At 40.0% G+C, this 13,281-nt stretch overlaps 1 protein-coding gene across 31 annotated transcripts in view; it reads left to right on the top strand.

Annotated features, from left to right (window-relative positions):
• The window catches only part of FBXW11 (F-box and WD repeat domain containing 11), a 131,727-nt gene that overhangs the window by 63,646 nt on the left and 54,800 nt on the right, over window positions 1-13,281 (top strand). Inside the window, exon 1 of one of the 31 annotated variants that reach the window (XM_055554593.1) lies at window positions 8,206-8,278. The exons of the other annotated variants lie outside the window; for them this stretch is intronic. The gene's annotated coding sequence lies outside the window, so the exon portion shown is untranslated. Of the gene's footprint in view, window positions 1-8,205; window positions 8,279-13,281 lie in introns of those variants that run through there. 31 annotated transcript variants of the gene reach the window in all.

The following is a 13,281-nucleotide window of genomic DNA, read 5'->3' as shown; positions in this document are numbered from 1 at the left end:
AGTGCAAAAGTAATCGCAGTTTTGGACTGAGAATTTTAAATCATTTTAACCAGGCTCAAACATATCTTTATTAATCAAAATAGGAACAATTACAATCAGCACATTTTGCCAATGAGAAATAGCTTTATTCCTGTAGCATAAAAAGCCTTGCCTTGGGATTCAGTGACGTCAGCACGCTTGGAGAGCATTTTCCGCCGCCTCCTTGTTGTAGAAGCATTTTCCCTGAAAGAAGTTGTCGAGATGCCTGAAGTGGTAGTCATTTGGCGAGAGGTCAGGTGAATACTGTGGATGAGGTAAAACTTCGTAGCTCAGTTTGTTCAATTTTTGAAGCATTGGTTGTGCAGTGAGTGGTCGAGCGTTTTGGTGGAGAAGGATTGGGCCCATTCTGTTGACCAGTGCCAGCTGCAGGCAAGTTTGGTGCATCGCATTGACTTACTGAGCATACTTCTCAGATGTAATGGTTTCGCTGGGATTCAGAGAGCTGTAGTGGATCAGACGGGCAGCAGACCACCAGTGACCATGACCTTTCTTTGGTGCAAGTTTGGCTTTGGAAAGTGCTTTGGAGCTTCTTCTCAGTCCTTGCCAGTTGTCCATTTTTTGTTACATGTCACAATCTGATCGAGAAATGGGTCGTTGTTGCATAAAATAAGAGAAGATGACACTTGAAAATGGTTTTTTTTTTTTAATTTGCGGTCGGCTCATGAGGCACCCACTTACTGAGCTTTTTCACTTTCCTAATTCGCTTCAAATGCCGAACGACTGTAGAATGGTCAGCATTGAGTTCTTCGTCAGCGTCTCGTGTAGTTGTAGGAGGATCAGCTTTGATGATTGCTCTTGGTTGGTTGGTGGCAGCTTCTGATGGCTGGCCACTGCACCCTCCATCTTCACAGCTCTCGTCTCCTTTGCCAAACTTCTTGGCTGACCTCTGCACCGTGTGTCCCAGTTCCTAGGCCACGTGCGTTGTCGATATTGTGAGTTGTCTCTGCTGCTTTACAATCCACTTTGAACTTGAATTAAAAAATTGCTCAAATTTGCTTTTTCTCTTAACATCATTTCCCTAGTCTAAAATAAATATAAAATAAACACCAAGTAATAAGTCATTCCAATACTTTGGCCACCTGATGCAAAGAGCTGACTCATTCGAAAAGACCCTAATGCTGGGAGAGATTGAGGGCAGGAGGAGAAGGGGACGACAGAGGATGAGATGGTTGGATGGCATCACTGACTCAATGGACATGGGTTTGGGTGGACTCTGGGAGTTGGTGATGGACAGGGAGGCCTGGTGTGCTGTGGTTCATGGGGTCGCAAAGACTTGGACACGACTGAGCTACTGAACTGAACTGAACAAGTCATTAGCAAAGAAAGCGAGAAGTGTGCATTAGAATGCTGTATAACATAACCACATTCACTTAAGAATGTATTCCGTATCAAACAGCAAAGCTCAGCAGTGCAGAGCTGTTGTTGCTTTTACACCAACCTAATAGTGGTTCTTGAAGTCTTCTGTTCCTTTAATTGTTTGACTATTCTAGATCTTTTACTTCTTCATGTAAACTTGAGAATTAGTTTGTTGTTATCCATAAAATAACTCTCAGGTTTCAGTTGGGATTACATAGAACATTTAGATCAAGTTGGGAAGAATTGATATCTTGATAATAATGAGTCTTACCATTTGTGAATATGGAATATCACTCTCTAGTTTGTTAATATCTTTCATCAGTTTTACAGTTTTTCCTCATACAGACTTTGTACAGTTTTTGTTACCTTTATACCTAAATATCTCATTTTGGGTCATCCTAATGTAAATGGTGGGCTTCCCTGGTGGCTCAGTGGTAAAGAATCTGCCTGCCAGTGCAGGAGACACAATTACGAAGATCATGGCATCTGGTCCCACCACTTCATGGGAAATACATGGGGAAACAGTGTCAGACTTTATTTTGGGGGCTCCAAAATCACTACAGATGATGATTGCAGCCATGAAATTAAAAGACGGTTACTCCTTGGAAGGAAAGTTATGACCAACCTAGATAGCATATTCAAAAGCAGAGACATTACTTTGCCAACAAAGGTCCGTCTAGTCAAGGCTATGGCTTTCCCAGTGGTCATGTATGGATGTGAGAGTTGGACTATGAAGAAAGCTGAGCGCCGAAGAATTGATGCTTTTGAACTGTGGTGTTGGAGAAGACCCTTGAGAGTCCCTTGGACTGCAAGGAGATCCAACCAGTCCATTCTGAAGGAGATCAGCCCTGGGTGTTCTTTGGAAGGAATGATGCTAAAGCTGAAACTCCAGTACTTTGGCCACCTCATGAGAAGAGTTGACTCATTGGAAAAGACTCTGATGCTGGGAGGGATTGGGGGCAAGAGGAGAAGGGGACGCCAGAGGATGAGATGGCTGGATGGCATCACTGACTCGATGGACGTGAGTCTGAGTGAACTCCAGGAGTTGGTGATGGACAGGGAGGCCTGGCGTGCTGCGATTAATGGGGTCGCAAAGAGTCGGACACGACTGAGCGACTGATCTGATCTGAAGTTGGAAAGAACCAGTCAGAATGGCTGCGATCCAAAAGTCTACAAGTAATAAATGCTGGAGAGGGTGTGGAGAAAAGGGAACCCTCTTACACTGTTGGTGGGAATGCAAACTAGTACAGCCACTATGGAGAACAGTGTGGAGATTCCTTAAAAAACTGGAAATAGAACTGCCTTATGATCCAGCAATCCCACTGCTGGGCATACACACTGAGGAAACCAGAAGGGAAAGAGACACGTGTACCCCATTGTTCATCGCAGCACTGTTTATAATAGCCAGGACATGGAAGCAACCTAGATGTCCATCAGCAGATGAATGGATACGAAAGCTATGGTACATACACACAATGGAGTATTACTCAGCCATTAAAAAGAATACATTTGAATCAGTTCTAATGAGGTGGATTTCTAATGAGGTGGATGAAACTGGAACCTAATATACAGAGTGAAGTAAGCCAGAAAGAAAAACACCAATACAGTATACTAACGCATATATATGGAATTTAGAAAGATGGTAACAATAACCCTGTGTTCGAGACAGCAAAAGAGACACTGACATATAGAACAGTCTTATGGACTCTGTGGGAGAAGGAGAGGGTGGGAAGATTTGGGAGAATGGCATTGAAACATGTAAAATATCACGTATGAAATGAGTTGCCAGTCCAGGTTCAATGCACGATACTGGATGCTTGGGGCTAGTGCACTGGGACGACCCAGAGGGATGGTATGGGGAGGGAGGAGGGAGGAGGGTTCAGGATGGGGAACACATGTATACCTGTGGCGGATTCATTTTGATATTTGGCAAAACTAATAGAATTTTGTAAAGTTTAAAAATAAAATAAAAGTAAAAAGTAAAAAAAAAAAAATGAAGTTGGGAAGATCCCTTGGAGAAGGAAATGGCAACCCACTCCAGTATTCTTGCCTGGAAAATATCATGGACAGAGGAGCCTGGCAGGCTACCGTCCATGGAGTCATAAAGAGTTGGATGTGACTTAGTGACCAGAGAACAACAAAATGAATGGTAATAACGTATCTTAATTTTAACTTCCACTTGTACATTGCTGATATATATAAATGTGGTTGATTTTATATCAGTCTTGCGGTAATTGCTTTTTAGTTCCAGGAATTTGTTGGTCATTTTTTTTCCCCCTACATAAGTGATCATGTAACCTGTGAACAAAGATAGTTGTATTTCTTTCTGATGTGTATACTTTTTAATTTCCTTTTGTCTCAAATATGACACATTAACTAGGACTCTTACCATAATGTTGAAAAGCAGTGGTGAAAGGGGACATCTTGACATTGTTCCTTAGCACGAAAGCATCAGATTTTTTTATCATTGCTATTGCTGTTGCTAAGTCACTTCAGTCGTGTCCGACTCTGTGTGACCCCATAGACAGCAGCCCACCAGGCTTCCCCATCCCTGGGATTCTCCAGGCAAGAACACTGGAGTGGGTTGCCATTTCCTTCTCCAGTGCATGAAAGTGAAAAGTGAAAGGGAAGTCGCTTAGTCGTGTCAGACCCTCAGCGACCCTTCTAGGCTCCTCTGCCCATGGGATTTTACAGGCAAGAGTACTGGAGTGGGAGATGTTCTTTATCAAGTTGAATAGCTTCTTGCATTTGCCTTTCCATTTCCTTAAAGAGTGACCCTGGAAGACCGTTTCTTTGCCTCTTGAATCCTCTTTGAATTCGTTTGTATTCAGAACTCTTTCTCAGTGTTTTTTGTCAGTCTTCAGTCTGCTGGTTGTTTACCTGCATTTCTTTTTGCAGTCATCTTGTATTACTTTTGCTCTTCGTGAAGGCTTATGGGAGGAACATATGGGCGTCCTGGGATCTAAGTATTCATTTTTCTCCCTATGTTATATTCCTATGCTGAGTACTTGAGTTTTGTGTAGCTTTGTTCTTTTTTTTTATCCTGTGATTTTGCCAACATCACATATAAATTCTACTTGTTTTATACATTCCCTAGGGTTTTCTTTCTAGACAATCATGACACATCCAGATCCTTCCTGGTATTTATGCTTTTTATTTCTTTTTCTTGCCTTATTGCACTGGCTGTGAGCCACCAGGGAAGCTCCAGTGAAATAAAATGAATTACCCTCTCTATATCCAAAAAAAGTTTGGGAAAGATTGCTGCTATTTTTTCCTCAAATGTTTGAAACTATTTCTTTATGAAGCCAGTTAGGCCTTGAGTTTTCTTTGTGGGAAAGTCTTTGTTTTTCTGTAGCACTTAAATTTTTTCAAAAGCTAGCTTTTTGGTTTGTAGTTTATCTATGATAAAGTTCAGCAGTTTTAAGCACAGTGTGTTTAGGTGGCAGACGAATGCAGTGTGATCACAACAGTCACATGTTGGTCTTTTTTTTTTTTTTTCTCGTGATATTGTTGATAGATTTTTGTTATCAAGGTAATACTGACCTCAGAATATTGTTGGTGATGTTCCCTTTTCATCTACTTTTTGGAATAGTTTGTAGCATTGATATGTTTCTTCCTTAAATACTAAATAAAATTCACCACTGAAACCAGTTTCTTTAATAGCTGTTGAGGTTATCCATTTCTTCTTGTATGAGTATTCTTGTATCTTCTAAAGAATTTGTCCCTCTTATCTGAGTTGTGGAATAGATTACTGTAAGTCTGTAATATTCCCTTATTTTCCTTTAATGTTTGTCAAAAGTCAAAGTGTTAGTCACTCAGTCGTGTCCGACTCTTGCGAACCCATGGACTGTAGCCTGCCAGGCTCCTCTGTCCATGGACTTCTCCAGGCAGGAATACTGGGGTGGGTTGCCATTACCTTTTGCAGGAGATCTTCCCAACCCAGGGGTCAAATTCCACATTGTAGGTAGATTCTTTACCATCTGAACCAGCATCAGTTTTCATGATCCCACTTTTATTTCTGAGACTGAAAATTTGTTTTTTTTGTATAATTTTTTCCTTAGCAGTTTGACTAGAAGTTTATCAGTTTTATTGACTGTTTCAAAGACAGGACTTTTGGTTTCATTAATTTTTTTCCTTATTGTTTTTCTATTTTTTGTTCTACTAATTTTGGATCTCATCTTATTTCCTTCCTCTGCTTATTTTGGGTTTAATTTGCTAATTTTCTACTTTTTTTTTTTTATGGTGAAAGCTTAGATTATTGCTTTGAAGACCATTTTCTTTCTTTTCTAATTTTCTAATGCATTCAGTGACATCAGTTTCTCTCTAAGCACCTCTTTAGTTATATCCCACAATGTTTAATATGTTCAGTTTTCATTTTCATATAGTTCATGGTATTTTCTAATTTTCCTTGTGATTTCTTTTTTGACTCCTGTTGTTTAATGATGCATTGTTTAATCTTCAGATTTCAGGGTGTTTCTATTAGGTTAATTTTGGATTAATTCTTTGTCATCCAGGACATATTCTCAGCCCTTTTAAATTTATTGAAACCTATTTTATGGCCTAGAATAGCATTTATCTTGGTGAATGTTTGATCTGTACTTGGAAAGAATGTGCTCCCTTGTTGGGTAGAGTGTTCTATAGATGTCAGGGTAAGTCATCTGATAGTGTTATTCATGTCCTCCACATCTGTACTCTTTTCTGTCTGCTTGTTCTATGCATAACTAAGAGAGGAGTGTTAAAATGTTCACATCTAACTTTGGATTTTTTTTCCTCCTTTGAGTATGTTATTATTTTCTCTTACACATGTATTTTAAAGCTCTGTTACTCAAGGGCATATGCATATAGGATTACTGTATCATTTTGATAAATTGATCCCATTAACAGTATGAAAGTGTCTCACTTTATCCCTGGTTACATTCTTTGTTCTAAAATCTGCTTTGTCCAGTGATAGCATAGCTACTCTGGATGTGTCCTTTGATTAGTCATGAGATGTTATGTTTCTTTTTCTGTCCGTTTACATTTAACCAGTGTGCCTTTGTGTTTAAAGTGGATTTCTTATATGTAGTTACCCAATTTCACAGTCTCTGTCTTTTAATTGAAATATTTTCACCATTTACATTTAACCAATTACTAAGATTTTAGTTTTCTTATCTCTCCTTGCTATTCTTTGGAACTCTGCCTTCAAACAGGTATATCTTTCTTTTCCTCCTTCGCCTTTTGCTTCTCTTCTTTTCTCAGCTATTTGTAAGGACTCCTCAGACAGCCATTTTGCCTTTTTTGCATTTCTTTTTCCTTGGGGATGGTCTTGATCCGTGTCTCCTGTACAATGTCATGAACCTCCGTCCATAGTTCTTCAGGCACTCTGTCTATCAGATTTAATCCCTTGAATCTATTTCTCACTTACACTGTTGAATAATAAAGGATTTGATTTAGGTCATACCTGAATGGTCTACTGGTTTTCCCTACTTCCTTCAATTTAAGTCTGAATTTGACAGTAAGGAGTTCATGATCTGAGCCACAGTCAGCTCCTGGTCTTGTTTTTACTGACTGTATAGAGCTTCTCCCGCTTTAGCTGCAAAGAATATAATCAATCTGATTTCGGTATTGAATATCTGGTGGTGTCCATGTGTAGAGTCTTCTCTTGTGTTATTAGAAGAGGATCTTTGCTATGACCAGTGTGTTCTCTTGGCAAAATTCTGTTAGCCTTTGACCTGCTTTGTTTTGTACTCCAAGGCCAAACTTGCCTGTTACTCCAGGTATCTCTTAACTTCCTACTTTTGCATTCCAGTCCCCAATAATGAAAAGGACATCTTTTTGGGGTGTTAGTTCTAGAAGGTTTTATGTTGCTATTAAGAACCATTCAACTTCAGACTTGGATCACTGTGATATTGAATGGTTTGCCTTGGAAATGAGATCATTCTGTCGTTTTTGAGATTGCATCCACGTACGGCATTTCAGACTCTTTTGTTGACTATGATGGCTACTTCATTTCTTCTAACGGATTCTTGTCCACCGTAGTAGATATAATGGTCATCTGAGTTAAATTCACCCATTCCAGTCCATTTTAGTTCACTGATTCCTAAAATGTCGATGTTCACTCTTGCCATCTCCTGTTTGACCACTTCCAATTTGCCTTGATTCATGGACCTAACATTCCATGTTCCTATGCAGTATTGCTCTTTACAGCATTGGACTTTACTTCCATCACCAGTTTCATCCACAACTGGGTGTTGTTTTTGCTTTGGCTCTATCTCTTCATTCTTTCTGGAATTATTTTTCCACTTACATCCCATAGCATACTGAGCATCTACCGACCTGGGGGATTCATCTTTCAGTGGCCTATCTTTTTGCCATTTCATGCTATTCCTGGGGTTCTCAAGGCAAGAATACTGAAGTGGTTTACCATTCCCTTCTCCAGTGGGCCGTGTTTTGTCAGAACTCTCCACCATGACTCGTGCATCTTGGGTGGCCCTACATGTCATGGATCATAGTTTCACTGAGTTAGACAAGGCTGTGGTCCATGTGATCAGATTGGTTAGTTTTCTGTGACTGTGGTTTTCATTCTGTCTGCCCTAGGATGGATAAGGATAAGAGGCTTATGGAAGCTTCCTGATGGGAGAGACTGACTGAGGGGGAAACTGGGTCTTGCTCTGATGGGCGGGGCCGTGCTCAGTAAATCTTGAATCCAATTTTCCGTTGATGGGTGGAGCTGTGTTCCCTCCCTGTTGTTTGACCTGAGGCCAAACTATGGTGGAGGTAATGAAGATAATGTCACCTCCTTCAACAGGTCCATGCATGCACTGCTGCACTCAGTGCCCCCGACCCTGCAGCAGGCCACCACTGACCCACACCTCTGCTGGAGACTCTGGACACTCATGGGCAGGTCTGGGTCAGTCTCTTGTGGGATCACTGCTCCATTCTTCTGGGTCCTGGTGCACACAAGGTTTTGTTTGTGCCCTCCAAGAGTCTGTTTCCCAGTCCTGTGTTCTGGTGGCTTTGTGGTGGGGTTAATGGCGACCTCCTCCTTCAAGAAGGCTGATGCCATACCCAGGTCTGCTGCACCCAGAGTCCCTACCCCTGTGGCAGGCCACTCTTGACCTGTACCTTCCTAGGAGACAATGAAACACAGTTCTGGCTCAGTCTCTGTGGGATCTCTGGGTCCTGGTGTGCACAAGGTTTGTTTGAGCCCTCTGAGTGTCTCTGGTGGGTAAGAGGTTTAATTCTAAACACTATTTCGCCTCTCTCACCGTCTTGCTGGGGCTTCTCCTTTGCCCTTGGACGTGGGTATCTTTTTTTGGTAGGATCCAACATTCTCCAGTTGACTGTTGTTCAGCAGCAAGTTGTAGTTTTGGAGTTCTCGCAGGAGAAGATGAGTGCATGTTCTTCTACTCCACCATCTCCTCGGGAAGATGATCATCTCCTCAGTGTTTGATCATCTCCTCTGGAAGATGGATCATTTCCTCAGTGATCAATGCAAAGAAATAGAGGGAAATAATAGAATGGGAAAGATAAGAGCTCTCTTCAAGAAAATTAGAGATACCAAAGGAACATTTCATGCAAAGATGGGCCCAATAAAGGACAGAAATGGTATGGACCTAACAGAAGCAGAAGGTATTAAGAAGAGGTGGCAAGAATACACAAAAGATTCATGCAAAAAAGATCTTCATGACTCAGATAATCACAATGGTGTGATCACTCACCTAGAGCCAGACATCCTGGAATGTGAATTCAACTGGGCCTTAGGAATCATCACTACGAACAAAGCTAGTGGAGGTGATAGAATTCCAGTTGAGCTAGTTCATATCCTTAAAGATGATGTTGCCATCAAATTTGGAAAACTCAGCAGTGGCCACAGGACTGGAAAAGGTCAGTTTTCATTCCAATCCCAGAGAAAGGCAATGCCAAAAATGCTCAAACTACCACACAAGTCACACTCATCTCACATGCTAGTAAAGTAATGCTCAAAATTCTCCAAGCCAGGGTTCAACAGTACATGAACCATGAACTTCCAGATGTTCAAGCTGGATTTAGAAGAGGCAGAGGAACCAGAGGTCAGATTGCCAACATCCATTGATTGGATCATTGATAAAGCAAGAGAGTTCCAGAAAAACATCTATTTCTGCTTTATTGACTATGCCAAAGCCTTTGACTGTGTGGATCACAAGAAACTGTGGAAATTTCTTCAAGAGATGGGAATACCAGACTGCTTGACCTGCCTCCTGAGAAATCTGTATGCAGGTCAGGAAGCAACAGTTAGAACTGGACATGGCACAACAGACTGGTTCCAAATCGGGAAAGGAGTACGTCAAGGCTGTATATTGTCACCCTGCTTATTCAACTTCTGTGCAGAGTACATCATGTGAAATGCTGGGCTGGATGAAGCACAAGCTGGAATCAACATTGCCAGGAGAAATTTTGAACTGTGGTGTTGGAGAAGACTCTTGAGTCTCTTGGACAGCAAGGAGATCCAACCAGTCAATCCTAAATGAATCCTGAATATTCATTTGAAGGACTGATGCTGAAGCTGAAACTCCAGTACTTTGGCCACTTGATGCAAATAACTGACTCATTGGGAAAGACCCTGATGATGGGAAAGATTGAAGGCGGGAGGAGAAGGGGATGACAGAGGATGAGATGGTTGGATGGCATCACTGATGCTATGGGCATGATTTTGAGTAAGCTCCAGGAGTTGGTGATGGACAGGGAAGCTTGGTGTGCTGCATTCCATGGGGTCACAGAGTTGGACACGACTGAGTGACTGAATTGAAGATTTTAGTTTTAAATCTACCCCTTTGTTATTTGTTTTCTACTTGTTCCATCTGCTCTTTTCCCCTCTTTTACTCTTTTATGCTCTCTTTTGGATTAATTTAGTTTTGGGGTGATTCCGTTTTCATCTCTACCATTGGTTGATTAGTTAAACCTTGTTTGGTTAATATTTTCCTCTCATGTTTGTTGTAGCATTTACAATTCACGTCTTTAACTTACCACAGCCTGTCCTGAAGGGATAGATGCTGCTTCATGTACATGGAAGAAAGACCTTACAGCGTATACCTCCCCTTCCCTCCTTCCATCCTTGGTGCTGCTTGTTCTGTTTGTTGTCTTACATTTGATTTCTATAAAGGATATAGAGTCCATGATATATTGTTGCTATTTTTGCTACTGTGTCATATTTATGTGAGTAAATACATAATTTCAAAAGCTGTTTATTTTTCTAGTGTTGTAGGTCAGTTATACTTCACAACAAACAGACTTTTAGAAAATGTCAGGTTTGTAGTTACAGAGTCAGGAGGTACGGCCTGGGGGACTTAAAGTGGTCAATATTGCTGTATTTAAAATGGATACCCAACAAGGACCTACGGTATAGCACCAGAACTCTGCTCAGTGTTACGTGGAGAGGAGTTTGGTGGAGAATGGATGCATGTGTATGTATGGCTAAGTCCCTTTGGCGTTCACGTGAAACTGTTCACAACACTTAATTGGCTATACCCCAATAGAAATAAAAAGTTTAAAAAAATTAAAATATTCTAAAGTAAAAAAAAAAAGATTAAAGTTGTCAAAAGCTATAAAGACTAATACAAAGTTATTAGATAAATAAGTATTAGGAATATAATTACAACATGATTAACAAAGTTAACATTGCTCTATGTTATACAGTGCATTAACCACTCCTCATTTCCCCTGGCGGAGCAAGAACAACCATTCTGTTTTCTGTTTCTATGAATTTGGATGGTCTAGATACCTCACATAAGTGGAATTGTACAGTATTTCTTTTTATAACTGACTTATTTCACTTAGCTTAGTGTCCTCAGTGTTCATCCATGTTACAGCACGTATAAGAATTTCCTTTTCTTTTTAAAGGCTGAATAATATTCCTTTGCATGTTAATACCATCTTTGTCTAGCATTTCATCCTTCAATGAGCGTTTGGGTTGTTTCCACCTTTTGGTTATTGTGAATAATGCTGGTATATGGACACAATTGTGTAAATATTTCTTTGAGATTCTTTTAATTCTTTTGGACATAGATGCAGAATTGGTCTTGCTGGATCGTATGGTAACTCTATCTTTACTCTTTTGATGAACTGCCGTCCACTGTCCCATGGCAGCTGCCCCCTTTCACACCTCTGTCAGCGTGTGTGGGGGTCAAGTGTGTCCACGTTCTTGCCAACACTGGCTACTTTCTGTTGCTTTGGTGCTAGTCATTCTGATAGATGTGGTATCTCACAGTGGTTTTGATTTGCATTTCCCTAATTGGGGGCAGGAGGAGAAAGGGACAACAGAGGATGAGATGGCTGGATGGCATCACCAACTCGATGGACATGAGTTAGAGTAAACTCCAGGAGTTGGTGATGGAGAGGGAGGCCTGGTGTGCTGCAGTTCATGAGGTCGCAAAGAGTTGGACACGACCGAGCGACTGGACTGAACTGAATGATTAATGAGGCTGAGTAGCTTTCCATAAGCTTTTTGGCCGCTAGTATGTATATCTTTTCGGAGAAGTGTCTGTTCAAGCCCCTTGCCCATTTTGAATTAATTTGTTTTTGCTGTTTAGTTTTAGTTCTTTATAGATTCTGAATATTAATCCCTTATCAGATGTATGCTTTGCAAACATGTTTTCCCATTTCATAGGTTGAATTTTCACTCTGTTGATTGTATTCTTTGCACAGCAGTTTTAAGTTTTGGATATAGTCTGATTTATATATTTTTATTTTTGTTGTCTTAGCTTTTGGTATCATATACAAGGAATCATTGCTAAATCCAATGTAGTGAAGTTTTTCCTTTATCTTTTCTTCTAAGAAGTTTAGAGTTTTAGCTGTTATGTTTGGATCTTTGACCCATTTTGAGCTAATTTTTATATGTGCTATCAGGTAAGGGCCCAACTTCATTCTTTGATATGTGGATATCTAGTTTTTCCAGTAGCCTTTGTTGAGAAAAATGTTATTTTCCCGTAGAATAATCCTGGTACCTTTATCAAAAATCATTTGACTGTGTATGTGAGGATTTATTTCTGGGCTGTCTACTCCAGTTGGTCTCTATATCGGTCTTTATGCCAGTACCATGCTATTTTGATTACTGTAGCTTTGTAATAAGTTTTGAAATCAGGAAATGTGAGATGGTATTGCTGTTGTTTCTAAGATTATTTTGGCTATTCAGGGTCCCTTGAGATTCTGTATGAATTTTAGGATGGGTTTTTCTGTATATGCAAAAAACTCTTGAAATTTGATAAGGATTGCATTGAATCTATAGAATCTTTGGGTAGTACTGACATCATAACAATATTGAGTCTTGTAGTTCATGGCTAAAAGATCACTTTCCATTTATTTGTGGTGGTTCAACATTTTGAACTCCTCAGGTAGTCAGTCACATTTTAAAGAAATTAAAAACTAGAAATATTATTTTATATATACTGTCATTTTTACCATTTCCTCTTCATTTATCTCTGCATTCCCTCACTGGATTCAGGTTTTCTTCTGGTTTTCCTTGTGTCTGAAAACCTCTAATATTTCTTGTGTTAGAGATCTGAGAAGTAGATGAGTGCAGAGTCCTGGAAGCCAAGTGACTGAAGCATATCCGGGAGGAGAGAATGCTCAAGTCTTTTTGATAGGTTCTGAAATGTAAGCAATGAGAATTGACCATTAGATTTTATAACTTATAATATGAACTCTATTCTGATGAATAGAAATGATTAAACAAAGGAAATGAAATTCAGTTTAGACATTCATTTATTAAATACAAGTTCTTATGGATCCAGCATTTCTAGGAATTTGATCAAAAGAGGCAATTATTCAAAGTAAGCATAAAGGTTAATTGTAGTTGTATGTGACAGTAAAAAGTTTAATGTCTACTACTTACCTGTGCTGAGTAAATTATGGGATGAAGTAAACTGTTGG

Source organism: Bubalus kerabau, chromosome 18 (assembly GCF_029407905.1).
Source record: "Bubalus kerabau isolate K-KA32 ecotype Philippines breed swamp buffalo chromosome 18, PCC_UOA_SB_1v2, whole genome shotgun sequence".
Taxonomy (NCBI): domain Eukaryota; kingdom Metazoa; phylum Chordata; class Mammalia; order Artiodactyla; family Bovidae; genus Bubalus; species Bubalus kerabau.
Note: the sequence above shows the minus strand (reverse complement) of the source record. Positions and strands in the feature narration are given on the sequence as shown.